This window comes from Heteronotia binoei, chromosome 3, assembly GCF_032191835.1.
Source record: "Heteronotia binoei isolate CCM8104 ecotype False Entrance Well chromosome 3, APGP_CSIRO_Hbin_v1, whole genome shotgun sequence".
NCBI classification, from domain to species: Eukaryota; Metazoa; Chordata; class Lepidosauria; order Squamata; family Gekkonidae; genus Heteronotia; species Heteronotia binoei.
The window spans coordinates 56190384-56210617 of record NC_083225.1 but is presented as its reverse complement, the minus strand read 5'-3'; positions in this window follow the sequence as shown (position 1 = coordinate 56210617).

Sequence of the window (20234 nt, the reverse complement as noted above, 5' to 3'; positions counted from 1 at the left end):
CTAGGGGAAAGGGACCCTCAACTGATCAGGAATCGGGGATGTATCTAGACAGCGGAACTGGGGTACTGCTAGATGCACACCTGTGGGAGCTGGACCACAGGTTATAAGGACTACCTTGAGCCCTTAGGCAATGGGAGGTACAGGGGCAGATGACAGTGGTCAGCTGGTACATGACCTCAGAAAAAGGGGAGGCTCTGCAATGACCTTAATGGCTGGACTTATGCGGTAGCCAATATCCAGTTTATTGGGGGCACCTGATTGGATGCCCATATCTGGCCAACGAGCAGGCTTGGCCCTGGTTATCTGATTGGACTTCCAGGTAACAATGTGCCAAGGGGGAGGCTCCAGGATGACCATTAAGGGAAAGAATGAGAGAAATTATTGGGGTGGAGGGTGATTAAAACTATCAAGCTTATCTAAAAAGGTGACAATAGATGGCCAAATTGCTACCTAAGGTAACACCCAGTCTATACAACGATACTTGGCTCTAGGTGAAGATGTTCTTCCTCCTCTTCAGTCTTCTGTTGGCACCAGTCTTTGTCTTGAGTTCCGTTAGACAAAGGCTTAGGCGATCTGGCAGGATCCACGCCTAAGATAAGCTTGATGGCCTTATGCATAGGTGACATCTGTTGAGTACGTGAGCCTCTCGCTTTGCTGTGATGGAGTCCTGGAACTGCAGGAAGATAGCTGCTGGTGGTGTTAGCCTTCCAAGATGGAGTCTCTGGTCAAGGCTGGCAACCGCTTGCCTGGACAGTTCCTGGCAGCGCAACTTCTTCCGCTACAACTGCCGAGATGGGAATCACACAGAGCGACTGGAAACCATCTGTTCTCCTGGTTAGCCCTCCTCAAGAGACATGGAGTGCTGCTGCAACATTGTGGCTGTTAGTACTCATAAGTCCCTTCCAGTCTGGTAGACAAAACCCACGTTCTCCTGGCAGATGTATGTGAGTTGAGTCTCCAGGCACCCTGGCAACCAAACGGGTGACTACGATGTTCTGGAATTAGGGGTATTTTTCTCACACCCCCTTATGGTCCATTCTACCTTATGGGCTTATAGAATAGAACGGCCTCCAGACCCAATTTGGCATCCCCCCTCCAGTGGCATCCAGGGCAAGCACCCCCCCCCTCTGCCTGCCCCTAGATCTGGCCCTGCCAGGAGGAGGGGAAAAGGAGATAGTGTGGGGAGGGGGATATAGGGGAATATGAAGTGCCTTCTGCAATTTGTTGTGGGTTCCCAACCACAACACTGGGCCTGTTCAGCATTGTGCAGCTGAGCCCAGCCTGAGCCAGATACCGCAGAAGCAGCCAGCACTGTGCAACTGGCCTTGTATGGTGGCAGGAGTCAGCAATGTAACCGGGCCCAGCAGCAGCCAACGCCAGCACTGCAAGGGGACTTTGCAGCAATAGCTGGCACCAGGGTTGCCAGGTCTAACTCAAGAAATATCTGGGGACTTTGGGAGTGGAGCCAGGAGCAAGGTTGTGACAAGCATGATTGAGTTTTGGCCATCACATTTAAAGGGACCAAGCACTTTTTAAATGCCTTCACTCCATTTGCAAATGATGAAGTATAGGGACACCTTCTTTGGGGCTCAGAGAACTGGACACTGTGGTCCAATCTTTTTGAAAGGTGAGGGAGTTTTTGAGGAGAGACACCAGATGCTATGTTCAAAATTTGGTGCCTCTATATCAAAAAAACAGCGCCACCAGAGCCTCTGATACCCACAGATCAATTTTCTATTATACCCTATGCCTATGGGAACTGGTCTCCATAGGGTATAATGCAGTGCCCAGCAGATATTTCCCTCCCCCCGTGCATACTTTCTGTTGACCCTGAAGTGAAGGGAGGGCCTCCAAACCAGGAGATCCCCTGCCCCCAACTGGGAATTAAGCAACCAAAGAGAAATCACGAAAAAGACTGAAGTAGGAAAACCACTGGTTCCGTGATGCCAGCCACAAAAAAGAAACCACATGTAATAAGAACTCATCATTTTTAAATCATACAAATATCCTAATAATAACAAACATTGGAAATCAAGCCGCATGTAATAATAAATAAAGCCTCATATAAATGCAATAATTGAAGGGACTTGCTGAAGTGGGATACAACAACCTTCAGATAGAGTCCAATGAAATCCAGTATATAAATATGAAATTGCAATTTTTCCAAAGTCCTTTCAAAATGCGATTAAGCATGAAGTTCAAAATGCAACTATGCACAAAATATCCTTGGTGAACGGGATAGTACTCCGTTGTCCCCATTTCACAATTGCTTCTTCTCTAGCTAAATGTTTAACAATCAAGACATGGCAAGAATGCTTCTAGGCACTACCAAATTCTTGGCGCAGCAGCTAAAATCCCGTTCACCAAGGATATTTCATATGAAGCTGCCTTATACTGAATCAGACCCTTGGTCCATCAAAGTCAGTATTGTCTTCTCAGACTGGCAGTGGCTCTCCAGGGTCTCAAGCTGAGGTTTTTCACACCTATTTGCCTGGACCCTTTTTAGTTGGAGATGCCAGGGATTGAACCTGGGACCTTCTGCTTACCGAGCAGATGCTCTACCACTGAGCCACCATCCCTCCCCTGCGCTCCAGGGTCTCAAGCTGAGGTTTTTCACATCTATTTGCCTGGACCCTTTTTTGGAGATGCCGGGGATTGAACCTGGGACCTTCTGCTTCCCAAGCAGATGCTCTACCACTGAGCCACCGTCCTTCCCTTTCGTGCATAGCTGCATTTTGAACTTCATGCTTAATCACATTTGGAAAAATTACAATTCCGTACTTATATATTGGATTTCATCGGACTCTATCTGAAGGTTCTTGTCTCCCAGTTAAGCAAGTCCCTTCAATTGTTGCATTTATATGAGGCTTATTTATTATTACATGTGACTTGATTTCCAATGTTTGTTATTATTTGTATGATTTAAAAGTGATGAGTTCTTATCACATGTGGTTTCTTTTTTGAGGCTGGCATCATGAAACCGTTGGTTTTCCTACTCCTAACTGGGGACTGGCAACTCTAGCTGGCAGCCTGCAGCCAGACCCAGCCTGGTCAGCACTATACAACTGGGCCTGGTGGCAACAGCTGACCCTCATGTTACTGGCCCTACAACAATAGCCAGCACTATGCAATTGGGCCCAGACTGGCTGGCCCAACACCGCTGGTAGGATAGCTGGTGACCAGGAAGGAGAGAAAGAAAGAGGAGAGGCTATAGAGGCTTTCAAGGAAGGGAAAGAGGAAATATTGGAAAAATGAGAGTGAGATTCCTCTGCAAGTCTTTGTGGATCTCCCACGTGTGCTATAATATACATAACATGGGATGCGCATCTTGCTAACAATACATTGAATAAATTGGGCTCTGAAATTCTTCAATCCAGTTCTAAATTTTACTACCCAGAGAACTCAATTCTTTAATTAGAATTATGCAAATAAGGTAAACTTGCACCACAAAAATATTTTATTCACAAACTTTACTTGGTTGCAAACTTTAATCAAAATACATATGCAAATATCGGCATGCAGTCTACCATTTCAAAGGGGTTATCTTTTTCTCAAAAGATTTATTCCTGTAAAACACATTCCTCCACAATTATGAATAAGCCATGAAACACTGCCATAAATAACAACTGAGAAGTGGTAAAATAAATGGCATTTATCTTGAGGCTCACTAGCTTTATTTTGGTTTACTCATTTCGTGTAATAATTTGCAATGGATCATTAGCGTGAATTAGCAAGGTTCTACTCTATTAAGCATTTATTGTTCTCAGTTTTGCAAAGAGGAAAAACACAATCAGGAAAAGGATATGAGGTAAATGATGCTGCCTCTGTTGGCCAGCATCCAAAAGCTGCACGACTCAATTCCTTGTGCCCAATGGGCTCTGTATTTGTGTTTCTCGAAAGTCAGTCTGACAACTTCTGATGTTCAGTGATGGTGTCCTCCCTTCCCCCCCCATACCATGAAGAAAAATATATTAGGGGCACTCCAGGTGGACAGCAGTATACACAGCCCCCATCGGCATGATCTTTCTCTTCTTTTTCCAGGAGGAAGTGCCTTATGAGTCAACAAGCCACAAATGTGGTCCTCTTTGTGTCAGACACCTACATTATGGGTTACTTTGGGTTTAGGGCCAGGTAAAGGAAGCCATCACTAAATTTAACTTCATGGCATGTGGAAATGTATTGATTTGTTTACTTTGTGTATACTCTGCATTTCTTCCAACAGGCTTACATCATTCTCCTCTCTTGCATGTTATCCTCACAACAACCAACTGAGGTAGGTTAGGGTGGGAGTGTACGACTGGACCAAAGACAGCCAGCAAGCATCCATAGCAGAGTGGAGATTTAAACCTGGGTCTCCCAGCTCCTAGTCCCACACTCAAGCCACTGGCATCGCCCTCATTCTCAGAAATGAGAGGATCCATAACTACCCTCATGTGCCATCTCCTAGGTTTTTATTTAGCCTGCTATTCAGACTCCAAGCTGCTTACAACCTGTTTTCTAAACACAATTTTCTATCCTCAGGGGTCTCACAACCCAAGAAATTTACTAGTTTTGACAATAAAAGAGCCAGATAATGTAAAAAGGACCATTTTTAGACAAACCAATATAAGAAATTAAGACCCAAGCAACCATACTATCCCACCCATCATTTATTCAAGCTTCCTGGGCAGGGACTCAAATGGCAGCCTTCAAATGGTGTTTCCCCTAAAAACATCAATTGCTGAATAATTATTTGTTGAAGAGGTGCTTCAAAATGGGACCGTCTGGTGGGGAACAAAACATAGCCCCAAGTGTGACAATAGCCCTGTTCCCAAGTTACAATGAACACATGTACAGTCAATGTACAGTTGATCATTCTTTATACATCCATTGAGTAATTCCCATGTCACATTCAACACCTATACAACTGAATGTGGGACTGAAACCATACATTTATTCAGAAACTGATTCCATTTCATTTGTAAAGCAGACGCATGTTGGCTCTTTGTACATGTGCGCATGCAGATCATACCAGCATTTACTGTCACATGTGAACAAAATTGCATCTTTATTCTTTCTGATCCTAGAGTAACCTTCAGCAACAGCACCCACTAACAATGGTATTTGTTAGAAAAGGTGCTGCAGAGCTCTTTGCTACTGACAACATGCCCTGTTATTTTCCCTGTCTGAGTGTTCTTTACAAGTTCTTTATTTGCAGCATGTTCCAGGTGGGTGATGACTATAAGTTGTACCTGTGAAGCAAGGCTAAGAAAATTGTAAGCACACAAACACATAGACTGCATTGTGTTATTGTATTATAGAAATCACCAAAAAGATGTTGCTGACGTGTATAGAGCTGGCTTCCATAGCACACAGAAATGATTGAGTCCCTGCCCAGGAAGCTCACAGTTGGCATGACATGGATGAAGCAGAAATGGACAGCTTCCATACAGACTTTTTTTCCCTCCACCTCTGCTTCTAAGCTGGAGCACTGTTTAGAGAAGTATTCACACAACACTGCCTTCTATTGTCCACTTTCCAAGTTTTTCCTGTGCTTGCCATGTTGTCTTTCAAACATAGTTTACTACTAGCCCTCTACACATGAACACTTCAAGGAACATGGGAGAGAGAGAGAGTACAAGTGTGCTGGCCCCACCCCCACATGATTGCCAAGTCATCTGCACATAGCAAACACATGGAGGTAAGTGTCCATGGATATGTTCCCTACCCATGATGAGAATTGTGCTTTCCAAATGTTGCTGATCATGAGTAGGGAATACTTCCTCTGCACATAGGCACCATGCTTACAAATTGGTAGTCACATGAAGGCAGGGTGGGAAAATGGTTGTGTGCACTCCCCCTGTCTGTGCATTCAGTCAACACATAGTGAAAAGTGCCATCAAGTCACAGCTGATTTTTGGTGACCCCCATAAGGTTTTTAGGGTGGAGGATGAACATGGTTTGTGGGTGGAGGATGAACATGAGGTGGTTTGTCATTGCCTGTCTTCACATCTTGACCCTGGTATTCCTTGGAGATCTCCCATTCAAATACTAGCCAGGGCTTACTCTGCCTAGCTTCTGAGGTCTGATGCAAGCAAGCTAGCTGGGACTGATGGGAGTTGTAGGCAAAAAAAAATCTGGAGAGCTACTGTTGGCCACCCTTGTCTTAGAGTAAGAGCTCTTATTTTCAGCTGGAAACTGGGGGTTCATCTTCTCACCTTGAGGGGGACAGCAACTAATTAAACGTTTTACAAAGAGCAAGATAAACATTCCCCTTGAGGAGAAAAACACCAGCACAATATTTCATATTAGCAATCAACTTGTATTCAGAGGATGACAGCTGATTATATCCCAGTCATACAAAAAAAGGTCAAAATTGGGAAGTTGAGTGATAGATGTTGACTAAATTAAAATAGTTTTGGCTCAGGCCCAAGCAACTTCCACTTATTTGAAATAAAAAAAAATCTAAATATAGCCAGTGAGAAGGAACATCGGCATTGTAGAATAACTTGAAAAAAGAAGGCTGGTCTTTATCAAGGATGACAAAATGGATTCCCATCTGCCAAATCTAGTTTCTTAAAAAAGCATGAATGGCAACATACAACTGTCCCCAGCACACAAGTTGCAGAATAAAGAGCACAGAAGCTGCTAATTCTGACTTGGGTTTCCATAACTTTTAATACTTTGCCAGTTACTGAGACTACCAGTTTGCTCCCTGCCCTAACAATTGTCCCAGAAGTGCCATACAGCCATGATCAGCCAATTCAACACCAGCTCCTGCAAAGAAATAATCAACTAAACTGTTAAAAAGCATCCCCTCAGCAGGCTCTTTTAGCTGGATTCGGACCACTTGACTAACAGTGCAGTTCTAAGGAGGTCTTTCCTTGAAGGAAGCCACAACTGAATAGACTTCAGTAGGAGGCTGAATAGACCAGCTGTCATGAATCTAAGTACTGATTATAAACTGCCTTCACTTTTGAAGAAGAGATTGAATTTATACCCCGCCCTTCTGTAAGGTAGGTGGAGTGAGAAAGCTCTCAGTGAACTGCTCTTAAGAGAACAGTTCTGAGAGAACTTATGACTGACTCAAGGTCATATGAACAGGTGCATGTGAAGAAGTGGGGAATCAAACCCAGTTCTCCCAGATTACAGTCCATGTTCCTAACCACTACACCAAATTTAGGTCCTAGGCTAGTTAGTGGAGTGTCCTGCAAGCATTGGAACAGCTTCTGTCTCACTCAAAAGCCTGGAGCCTCACTGTAGATTTCCCCTCTGGGCTAGGATTGCCAGGCATGTAGGGTTGCCAATCCCCAGGTGGGGGCAGGGGATCCCCCGTTTTGGAGGCCCTCCCCCCGCTTCAGGGTTGTCAGAAAGCAGGGGGGGAGGGGCAGGAAGGAAATGTCTGCTGGGAACTCTGTTATTCCCTATGGAGATTTATTCCCATAGAAAATCATGGAAAATTGATCTGCGGGTATCTGGGGCTCTGGGGGGGCTGTTTTTTGGGGTAGAGGCACCAAATTTTCCGTACAGCATCTAGTGCCTCTCTCCAAAATAACCCCCAAGTTTCAAAACGGTTGGACCAGGGGGTCCAATTCTATGAGCCGCCAAAGAAGTTGCCCCTATCCTTCATGATTTGCTATGGAAGGAAGGAATTGAAAAGGTGTGCCATCCCTTTAAATGTGATGGCCAGAACTCCCTTTGGAGTTCAATTATGCTTATCACAGCCTTGATCTTGGCTCCATCCCTAATGTCTCCTGGCTCCACCCCCAAAGTCTCCTGGCTCCACCCCCAAAGTCCCCAGATATTTCTTGAATTGGAATTGGCAACCCTACAGGCATGCCCTGCCAGACAGTGGGAGACGGGCTGAAATCACACTGGGAATTGGGTGCAGCAGTATCCTGGCTGAAAAAGCTGGTGCTCTTTTATGCATATTGCAGCAATCGCACAGCCTCCATCCTGCCACCAGAAGAGGCACAGGCCACACACACACACACATGAGGAACATTCAGACTGTTCTTGCATGTGTGGGGCATGCACATCACATGCTTTGACTTTTCAGACATTCCCTGTATGCACTTTAGAGATATGCTAATGGAAAGTTCCCAGTAGCTATTTAATCCAGTACCAGCCTGTCCTAAAATGAGGTAAGTACAGGTGGGACTTGGGGGCAGATGTGCACATTTGATCATGCACATTAAATCTGGAGGGGAGGTGTGGCTAGGTTGGGCCAAATATCTCATGTGAACACACCCTGTGCGGTGGGGACATGAGAGGGTGGCCATCAGTAATTTTATGATGTCACTTCTGAGAAAATCTGGGAGTGACATCATGCCTCTCTAGGAATAGCTGGGAACTCTTTGGTTTTAGCCAGGACCAGCTGCTTGCTACTGCTTAACAGCAGCCACCCCACAAAATACAGCATGGTTGTAGTTAGGATTTCCAAGTCCCTCTGCCGCTAAAGTGGGGGACTTGTTCCTCGAGTGCACAAAATGCATGCAGCACAATAACATCACCCAAAAGTAATGTCATAGGGCTGGGGATGTCGTACCAGGGACACTCTAGGACTTGCAACAAAACTCTATGGTACCATAGAGTTTTACTGTGATTCCTAGAGCATCTGGAAATGCTCCAGGATTTGCGGTAAAGCTCTATGGTACCATAGCATTTTAGTGCAAGTCCTAGAGCATCCTTGGCATGATGACATTATTTATTTTATTTATTTATTACTTTGCATTTATATCCCGCCCTCTCCGCAAGCGGACTCAGGGCGGCTTACAGTATCATAAAAACAATCAATTCCATAAAACATATAAAACCATAATACATTTATCAGTTTAAAACTATTACGCTATCTCCAGGTGATGTCATCATGTTAGGGATAGCGCGTGCTGATGGGGCTTTTCAGGGGCAGGAATCCCCCGCCGCCAGTGGGAGTTTGGCAGCCATAACTGTAGTGGTTAGAGTGTTAGACTAGTATCTGGAAGGCCTAGGTTGAAATCACCATGTTGCTGTGGTAGTTCACCAGGTGACCTTAGACCAGTTACACATTCTGAGCATAACTTACCTCAAGAATGTTGTGAGGGCAAAATGATGGAAGGAGAATTATGTGAACTGTTTGGCTCCCCCACTGGGGAACAGGGCAGGGTCTAAATGAAGTAAATAATAAATGTAGCTGGTGATGAGGAGCAGTGAAAAGGCTGGTTGGTTGATGGGTCAGAAGAAGACAAGGAGGTAGGGAAATAGCATTACCAACCTCCAGGTGGTGGCTGAAAATCTGGGATTAAAATTGATCTCCAGGCAAAAGAGAACAGTTCAGCTGGATCATATGACTGCTTTGGAAGGGGGGCTTCTATGGCATTATACACCACTAGTCCCTTCCTGCCCCAAACCACACTGACCTGAGGCTGCATCCCCCAGATCTCCAGGCATTTCCCAATGTGGAGCTGGCAACCTTATAGGAAAAATGAGGATATGGGGTTGCTAGGAAGAGGAAAAGAGGAAGTGGAAAGAAGAGAAAACTGAAGATGTGGGGGGGGGGGCAAAAGGGTAGGTTGTCTGGTAGGTAGGAAGCAGAGAAGGAAGCAGGACAAGGGAAGAGAATATGCGGGCTTTCCAGGTAGTGAAAGAGAAAACAGTGAGCAAGGGGAAAATGAGATTGTCCTTCTGCGAGTTCTTGTGGGTCCCCTACTTCTTTAATTATAATTGGTCCACCCAGACCCACTGTTCATTTAGGTAAGACACAAGCATTGTTCCAACAACCACAGTGAATCTGCACAAGAGAGGGGTGCAGACTTGCAATGATACTGGCAAGCCCCACTCTAGATCAGTTCTATATGTGTTCACTAAACTGCGTGCATTGTCCCTGTTAAGGCTGCTAGCTAGCCTCTTTGCTCCAGTGGTAGCAAAAACTGGGGAATGGAGCAACATGGCATGATGTCACTATGTCATTTCCCAGATGTACCTAGTAAAAAACTATAGAGAGTTGGGGAATTCCTATAATATTGTGATGTTACTTCTGCAGACAACTGAAAGTGATGTCGCAGCATCAAGTGACATCATTTTCTACTCCCATCCCACCAATTTTTGCTCCTGCTGGAGTGAAAGCAGTGGAGGGGAATCTGGTAAGCCTAGTCCAGACTCATGTAAAAACTGTGCATGTAGGCTTTTCTGCATGGCTGGGAAAACTGCAAAAAGGGTCCACAATTCTGCTTCCAAGCACATTCACTATATGCACTTCAGTCATCTGAATAGGCCCATAATGTGATATTTCCCAATAGCCTCCCTCTCAATTCAACCATTGAAAAAAGATTAGACCTCTCATGATGTGTCACAAAGGCCTGCTTGATGCATATTTTAGTGCTCTTCCTGACAGGCAGGGAGACAGTTGCCTCCAGACATTCTCAGAATCGCTAATAAACAATATATAGGTGTCATGAATGATACAGTATCATTAAAATGCATTAGCTGTTATTCTTTTTCCTGCATTCTTTCCTGGGTAACCATAACACTGTTAGCTCTTAGATATCTGCACAGCAAGCTCAAAATAGTTTGCAATTGAAATCTAAAAGTAAAGATTTTTAAATTTTTATTTTTTTTTCTTTTATGTTTATTTCTACCACTATTGCAATCCTAGACAGTTTTAGCAATCTATATTTTTAAAAAATCTGCCGGGGGGAGCAGATCCAAGCAACTGTTTTTCAAATTTTTAATTGTATGTATATATTCTTAGGCGGGTTCACAAAAAATGTTGTCATTTTTGTGGACTTAACCTGCAAGTCTGACTTATTAATTACATTGTCACTCAGTTGTGCTCCAGAATGCTGGATAGGTGAAAAAGGAAATAGAAAAGCCCTGGTCTCATCCTGATCAGCTGATCTGCACTCCTAATTTTCCTGGTCTCTTACAAGACTGCTAAAAGTTGAAGTGTAAGTGGCAGTGATCAAAATATTGAATTCTGTCCCAGAAGCTGAATGTGGTCACACTGCTCAGTGCACCAGGTTTTGTCTTACAACAAGAGGTTTTAAAATAGGAAGACTCTCCAAGGTGTCTCCTTTCCCAGCCTTCCCATTTTTAGTCTTAATATTCTATCACATTTTTGTAAGTACCAGTGCTGCTAAACAGTGTGTTGTTCTTGTCGACTGAGCACTCCAAATGATAAATTGCCATGGTAATAGAATTATTTATTGAAAGAATAGGAAAGCATTTTACAGAAGTGGAAAAGTCAGTGATGACACACATGATTAGTTAGTCCGTTTCTGAAAACAGCAAATTGTGCTCTGCGGGACACATCCTGTTCCCCATCTGATGAGCCTCGCTCATTAAATGCAAGTCACAACTGGAAGATTTATGAGAAGAGGAACTTCACGAGAGAAGCTACCAGGGCAATGCTATTGTTGCTTCCTCTGTGGCATTAGGTAGCCACAGTGGAGATGAATTATCATCAGGGGTGAATTGGGGCTCAAGGGTTTCTTTCCCAGGAGGTTTTTTCTGCTAATTTTCAGTTTAAAAATTACAGAATGTCTGTTTTGCAGATGATTAATGCTAAGGTGGATAAATGGGTTTTGGTATGCTTGCAAAAGTGGGGGAAAACAAAGGCTACCCCTCAGCAAAAATAGTCAAACAAAACACCTCCACACTTCTATTCCTTGCAAGTGTCCATCCAACTTGCAAACTCCCTTGACTTTTCATCAACTATGCTAGAGGGAACGTCAGGGATGGCTAAATTCCATTGAAATCACCCAAACTTTTCCTTATTCAATATAGTGAAAGAGAATGGAAGAATGGGTGACACGATGCAAACAAACATTTGGTACATTATACAAAGATTTAGTGCCTACCTAAGGAAGTGCTGGCTTTCATGTAGAAGTTGCAGAAGCAGGATGAAGACTCTAACTCTTTCTCTACTGCAGATTGCCCCTGGTCACAACTTCCACCATGGTCCTCTGGGGTTGCAAATGCCAGGTTTCAAGGGAAGGCATTGGTTTGGAACCTTACGGGGCACCATGGCTCAAGAGGGAACTGTTTGGCATGGGAAACAGGAAAGGGGATTAAGAGGTTACTCCACCCAGTAAAGTGCTCTTTGGTTGCTTCCTCCTATTCTCTGTAAAAAGACATCCTTTTGTTGCAGGTGTTTGCATGGAATTTTTACTTTGGTCACAACACAGCTGTGAGAGTTGACCTGAGTATATATTGTTTGCTTATTTGAAACATTTCTATCCCCCTATCAGAGAACTGATTTCTTGGGTGGCTAGTCCCATATCGAAATCACTGTTCAATACAAATGCAGTTTTAATAGGTTAAAAATAAAAACACTGACCTTTAAAATATTAAAACCCAGCAATTAAGTGAAGGAAGGAAGGACAAACAAAGGGTCTCCAACCTGGTGTTCCCCCAGAATTACAACTGATCTCTATAGTAGACTATGGAGATTAGTTCCCCTGGAGAAAAAGGCAGCTGTAGAGGGTGAGATCTATGTCATCACATCCTCATAGAGCTCCCTTCCCAAACTCTACCATCCCCAGGCTCAGCTTCCAAAACGCCAGGATTTTTCCAATTAAGAGATGGCAACCCTACATGCTACACATTGAGAAATGGAGAGAAAATGGAACAGTCCTTGCTCTGTAACCTGGGAGAATAACTGGGGCTTCACTTGGCATTGAAAATGTAATGCTAGGTTAGCAGGAGTGCATTCGAAAGCTGGGGTGCCATTACTGAGAAGGCTCTGCTACTCAATGCCATTACCTTCACCTCTGAAAAACACATGAAATAAGGTTTAAAAAAACCTCAAGGGCATCAAATAATAAACATCTATTTTTGTTTCCTTTGTAAGCCTCCCTGGGATCCGCTTTCAGTTAAGGGCCAGGATATATTAAATGAAAGATCTGACATACTGTGAAACTATTTCCAGGGAGGTCAGTGGGAACATTCTAAGCCAGAAATTTGTGGACTGAAGCTTCAATGACAGTCGAAGATGATCTGACCTATTTTTAAGTTTGGTGTCTAGTGGAAATTATACTGGACCATTTAGCTGAGTTTTGTTTAAAAATATATAACTCACTACAAAACAAATCCAGAAGGAGGCTCCCCAAGGTGCATGATTTCACATCAGGGATAGCAACCAGCAGTTTTCTGCACTTAAAGCAAATATAAATACACTTCTGAACAAAGTTGGGCTATTAATTGGGAGAAGCCGTCTTTACTCACAAGGTTATCCCTGCTGCTAGATCCTTTGCTGCAGATTAACTCCCACATCTGCTTCAAACAAACAACAAAAGACTAATAAGGAAGCCAACAACCTAGCAAACTGCTGCTGTGGTCAGGATATAGTTCAAAAGATTTTTTTTTTCTTTTACAAGGCTTTCACCTGTGAAGGCTGTGATGAGAATGGAGGGGAACAAACTGGCATTGCAGAGTTTCTTGGGCTTTGTGGGGGGGGCTCCCCCTTCTAAACATCACTTTCTACCTCCATCCCACCAATTTTTGCTCCTGCTGGAATTTTCGTATCTAAGAATAACCACATGTTCGTCCAGGTGAGCGTCCAGCTATCCCGTCATGCTGTTCTGAGCATCCCACCCACTACTGCATGGCAGGATCTGAGGACTGGAATGAGCTACAAATCCCAACATCAGTTCTAGGAGAGAAAAGCAGAAAGATCTTCCCGACCAACTTCTACAACTATGCATAGGGAAATATAAGAAGAAAGCAGAAGCTTTCTTTACATTGGGTGCCTTCTTTACATTGGGTGATAGTGCAATGAGGGTGCAGTTACTCTCCCATAGACTGAATGAACCCTTGAAGTCCTGAGTTGGTTGAATGCTTCCTGGGGATCAGGGACAAAACTGTGCATTGATGACCTTTTCTGCAGTTAGGAATGCCAGCCTCCAGGTGAGACCTAGGGATCCCCAAGAATTACAGCTCATCTCCAGACTACAGGAGTCACTTTTCCTGGAGAAAGTGGATGCTTCAGAGGTGGTCTCTGTCCTTTACCAAATCTCCAAGCATTTCCCAACCTCATTTCCCTCTGCAACCATGTCTGCAGTCGTGTTGAAATATTACACATACAAATCTGTCCTGTTCCATGATAAATGTGTTATATTCTAGGATATGCAACAAGTCTAATTGTAGGCACCTAAAGACTAGAGAAACACAAGGACAATCTGGTTTAGAGATTCTCTAGATTCTTGTACTCTGGAACTGGAACAAAACATGGAATAGCTTTTTAAATAAAACACTGGTCAACATTTCTTTCATATGGTTGCCAACTCCAGGTGGGGCCTGGAGATCTCCCGCTATTGCATTTGGTCTCCAGATGACACAGATCAGTTGCCCTGGAGAAAATGGCTGCTTGGAAGGGTAGGCTGTATGGCATTGTTCCCTGCTGAGGTCCCTCAGCTCCTCATACCCTGCTCTAACCACAAAATCTTCATGTATTTCCCAACCCAGAGCTGGCAACCCTACTTGGGATGTTTCAAGGAAAACAACGAAGTCTATTTGCTTTTCAGAAGAATTAAGTGTCAGTGATCTGACACTTTAAGGAAGTAGCTAGACTCATGGTATAGAAAATTTATGCTAACACCAACATAACTATTACTTAAATCAAATGTTCAGCATAATTACAGTGCCATGTCATCTGAAATGTATAACGTACAAAGAAGGCCTGAACAACCTATTGATGGGTTCTGTCTCCTGTGCTGGGTCCCAGCAACCTAAAGGAAGCTGTGTCCAGTACTCACTCACTTCTTACAAAGTACAGAATTTGAATCACAGGATTGCCACAGTCTTCATCCAGTTCATCCAGATATGCATGGAAATTTCATTTCCTTCACTTTCAAAAGGAGGGTAGACTAGTTTTGATGAAGGACAGCCTGAACAGGATCCCCACGTGACTTCAAAATTCTTGATTTACTTGAATCTTCTCATTCTTCATCTCTCTTTTTATTTCCTTCCTTAGCTTTATTTCCTTTTCTCATGTTAGCAACTATATTGGAACAGCAGTGCACTAAAGAAGAGATAAGAGGGGAATCTTGTGTAATTTGATCATAACATTTAACAATTTGCCTTGTTAGATACTGTATTGACTGAGCCACACTAACAGCCACTAAGAAAGGAGAGCTTGGTCTTATTCCCTTTTCGGAATGTTTCCATTATAGGATTTGGATTATATTATAGGATAAAAGCGATAAAAGGATAAAAGCGGCGAACTGGGTTAGGAGCCTGGAAGTTTTACTGGAGCCTGCACTATCAATGGAGGCCCAGATTGCAGCCACTGCCAAGTCAGCCTTTTTCCATCTAAGGCGGGCAAAGCAGTTGGCTCCCTTCCTAGAGCGCCAAGATCTGGCAATGGTGCTTCATGCAACGGTCACCTCGAGACTGGATTACTGTAATGCCCTCTACATGAGGCTGCCTCTGTACTGAACCCGGAAGCTGCAGCTGGTGCAGAATGCAGCGGCCAGATGGTTGTTAGGGTTTCCTAAATGGGAACACATACAGCCTGGGCTGCGTGAACTGCACTGGCTGCCAGTTATATACCGGGTTCGTTACAAAGTTCTGGTCATTACTTTTAAAGCCCTATATGGTCAAGGACCTGTCTACCTTAGGGACCATCTCTCCCCATATGAAGCCCAGAGAGCACTGAGGTCAGCCGGGAAAAACTTGTTGACTATTCCCGGACCGAGAGAGGTGAAGTTGCAATGTACCCGTAACCGGGCCTTCTCCTCTATAGCTCCGAGCCTATGGAACCAACTTCCAGAGGAAATGCAGGCCCTGCGGGACCTCGAACAGTTCCGCAGGGCCTGCAAGACCTTCCTCTTCCGACTGGCTTTCGCTGATGAAAATGGAAATTGCTAAGGAAACCGCCATCATAAAAGTAAACATAGCATTAGCACTTTTACTAATTTAATTTAATTTAATTTTAAAACTTAATCAGATTTTAATTAAGTGTTCATGTTGTTTAAATGTAATTTTATCTATTTGTATAGTTAAACTTGAATTGTGTTGTTAGCCGCCCTGAGCCTGCTCCGGCGGGGAGGGCGGGATACAAATAAAATTTTGTTGTTGTTGAGACAATGGAGTTGTTAAGGTGGAAGCCCACTCAGAATCAAGTTCAGAGTCTTCTTTCTGTTCTCCCAGGTATCACTTTTTCTCCCTCTTTGGTGAGAGTACAACATGTACAACTGGAAATGGGCAAAATCAACAACTGTCCATACCTGTGCTTTCTCTGTTGTGGCTCCTATCTTATGGACTAGCCTATCTGAGGAGATCAGGAAAGCTCCCACACTCCTGACTTTCCACAAATGATGCAAAATTGAATTATGTGAGAGGGATTTTCTGGGCAGGTAATAGAGTTCGATCCCAACGAAAGTTGGTTCAGGTATCCAGCTCCAGGTTGATTCAGTCTTCCATCCTTCCAAGGTCGGTAAAATGAGTACCCAGCTTGCTGGGGGGAAAGTGTAGATGACTGGGGAAGGCTATGGCAAACCACCCCATAAAAAGTCTGCCATGAAAACATTGTGAAAGCAACGTCACCCGAGAGTTGGAAACTACTGGTGCTTGCACAGGGGACTACCTTTTTTTTTTTTTTAGTAGAGTTACACTGTATAGAATGGTTCACAAACTTACTTGGATAAATGATTAGAGACTGTGGTCTATACTCTTATGTATAGATGATTGTAAGCAGGATCCTATTATGTAATATTTGTACCACTTAAAGTGTCATATTAATATTTATGCTATGACCTAAAATTACCTTTCTGGATAGACAAAAAGCAGCAAATTAAGTTTTCCTATCTGGTTTTCAGTGTATCAGAATACCACCAGTTCATATGTTACAGAGAAAGTCAAGAGATGAAATAACTTGCCCTAAGGTACAGGGATCAATGAAGTGTAAGGAAAATCCCTCCTAACAGCTACTGATTTCCCATCAGGTATGATGGGAGGGGTCCAATATACTGTACAGGAAGAACTCTAGCATTTGTTTGCAAGTTTGGGGGAAGATCGTAGAAGCTGAGGGGAAGCAAGGAGAACTTTCAAAGGAATGGGAACAAGACATCAATAGAATATAGGAACTGCTGGGGAAAAGAGGCTTAAAACAAAAGCTTGAAGACTTTAAGGTTATTCTGCTTACCTCTTAGTGTGCAGTCATGGTTGTCAGATGTGCCTACCATGATCCATGCTGTTTGTCCCATACTGTCATGATCTATACTGTTTGTTCAATCAATGTCTGTTGGGAGGAGAGTGGAACTGGGATGGATGGGTGGGAATTGGGAACTTCTGTACTTTCACTTTGGCTATTAACTCTGATGTATCCCATGCTTGCTAAGCTATCTTGTTACTAAGGCAACCAGCATCTGGCCCTTCCACCAATACCCTCCTGTTTGAATGTCTTGGAGGCAGGAGGAATGTGCACTAGAGTTTTCCCATGCAACTGCCTATAATTACCCCACTGTAATTGTTAATACTCATTCCTGGCAATGCTGGCATGAGCACTGGCATTTCAGTACTAATAAACTTTTATCTATGGTTTCTTCAGAGAAGTTTGTTTGACAGATACCTGGCTGATATACAATAGTGTATATATTTAGGTCAGAGGAGAAAAAACATGTTTTTTATTTTCCATTTTCTTAGTAGCTGGAATTTAATGCTCCTTTTGGTAATCAATTACTGGGAATACAAGTAAATTTATTCTTTTTTTTTTCCTTTTCTAAAATTGGGATTATAGATATCTGTCTGCAGCTACATAAGAGACGAATTTGGCTCATGCTAGCCAGCGTTCAAAGAAAAGCGAGGGAAATGCTTCTTTAGATCTGAACTACTCTTTTAAGAGAGATTTCAAGTCTTCCCTACATTCATGGGGGTTTGGAGCCGGAGGAAAAGTTCTTCAGTTGAAGAAGAGTCTTTTAAATGGGAGATATTGTCTAGTTAGTTATACTTGTATCTGTCGGTGAATATATACTATGTATTCCTTATTCCTTCTGGGATTCATTACGTCCGTACTAAGACAACATAAAATAACCACTCATAGTCTTTGCCAAGTCCTTCACACCTCAGACTGCCTCCTGCTTCCTTGTCTCTTTTCTCCTACATCCTCTTAACTGCATATCTCACCTGTGTTCAAAAATAAATTTCTCCTATTTCTGGAGTGTTATTTAAATATTGTCAAAACTTCACAATACCTTTTGGTGAGATTTATCCTTCTTTTTATACCAGAGTAATAAAACACTCATCATAACCAGAAATGTTAAAAATCTCCAATCTGGTTGCTAATTGACATAAAGAGTGTCTGCAGAAAAAATTTCACCCAATATAGCTTTGACATCTTTGTTTCATAGAAGAAAGCAGACCATAACAGTAAAATACAGTCAGGATTCTTGTTCGGCTGCATCCCAATAAGGCAGCAGGGATATTAATAGTAAAGTCTCAGCAGAAAAAATGTTCACAGCTCAGTGCTGGTGATTTAGGGTTTGTCAAGGACTTTGGAGACATTTTAATCTAGCAGGGACAGAAGGTTGAAAAATAAAAAAGTTTATGATTTGGTAGGAAATTCTTCAGCGCTAAGACACAGAGCCTGACTTGACTGTTAACACACTAGGAGGCAGAATCATTGCTGTTGGCATGCGGGTGACATTACGTGACAAAGACAGTCAGGGCAGAAGCTCCCTCCCTCCCTAAACCTATCTCCTGTGGAAAACAAAGGAAAGTGAATTACTTGGCTCACTCACCATGCACGCATATTTGGATTTTTTTCCATGGACACAGATGGTCTCCTTTTCTTGCATAAAAAAGTAGATTGCCAAGAATACTTACATATATCTAACTAGTCTTATGTATATCCTATCCTGCGGCATAGGCAATCTATATACATCATGATCTGAGGAAGGAAAAATGAAAGCTGTATCACTGAGTTGTTCAAAGCCCAAAGACTCCTCAACTGCCAGGTAAATGCTGAAAAGAACCCACATTTAAATGAGGAGGTCTTCTGCTAAGTGAACAAGGTGGCTTGTGATAGTTAGAATGGGTTACAGATGGAGGAGAGAACACCATAATCTGATACTTGGTCAAAAAAGCTTTTGTTTCTGGCACCAGTGTGCAGTCACTCTTATGACTGAATGACTTTGTGTTCTACTTGGTCATATTACTCTACAATACAACAATATATTTTATATGAAGTTTTAAAAATTCTTACACTTCAATGATTACCCAGAACTTCATGTTTTTGTCACTTAGTTTGTCAAGAAGGAAGAGGAGCAAGGAAAACTAGCTACAGCCAGGGCCAGTGCATCCATTAGGAAGCATGAGGCAGCTAGCTGCCTGGAGCACAGCCCTGGGGGCAGGGAGCTGGTTTTGGCTGGTTTGAGCTCAGTGCCAGTCACCATGGGGCTTTTGGGCTTGGCGTGCATGCACACCACTCACCATCACTCTGCCGCTCACATCTGTGCTTCCAAGCACAGACTGTAGTGAGGAATGCAGTGATGGTGCACACACGCACTTGCACAATGAACCCGGATGTCACATTCTCAGGGTGCAGGCAGGCAGGAGTCCAAAGCCAGTCCAAGGTCAAAGTCCAGGAAGTCAAGCAGGAGCCAAGTCACCAATGCAGAATCACAAACCGGAATCAGAAGTCAATGTCCAAAAGCCAAAAGGTCAGGATGCCAAGGTAATCAAGCAGATCAGGATCAGGAATCAGGACGGAGTGTGGATGCAAGCCAGGGAATAGACCGAGTGGATGCGGAGGGTGGCCGGCAGCTGTAGCCAGAAAGGAATGGGGTTGATTTGGTCCATGATCAGGTAAGGCCACGCAAAGCAAGGGTCCAGCTTGCAAGACTGGCCAGGCTGACGCAGGTAACAGGTGGAGAGTCAGACGTGGTCCCCAGGCTTCAATGTGGGCCCACCTGTCAGGGGCTGTCTTGTAGGCCTCTTTAGCCTGTTGGAGCTGCTCTTGGATTAAGTCCTGGAGAGCCCAGAGTTCCTGCAGGTGCGCATCAGCAGCAGGGACTGCTGTGGGGGGCAGGACTGCAGGGAAGAAGTGAGGATGGTACCCATAGGTGGCTGCAAATGGGGTCTGTTGCGTGGACACATGTACGGCGTTGTTGTAGGCAAACTCGACCAGGGGCAGCAAGGCGACCCAGTCATCCTGCTGGTAGTTTGTGTAACAACGCAGGTATTGTTCCAGCGTGGCATTGGTGCATTCGGTCTGCCCATCCATTTGGGGATGGTATGCTGAAGACAAATGCACCTGGGTGCCTAAGTTGGAGCGCAGG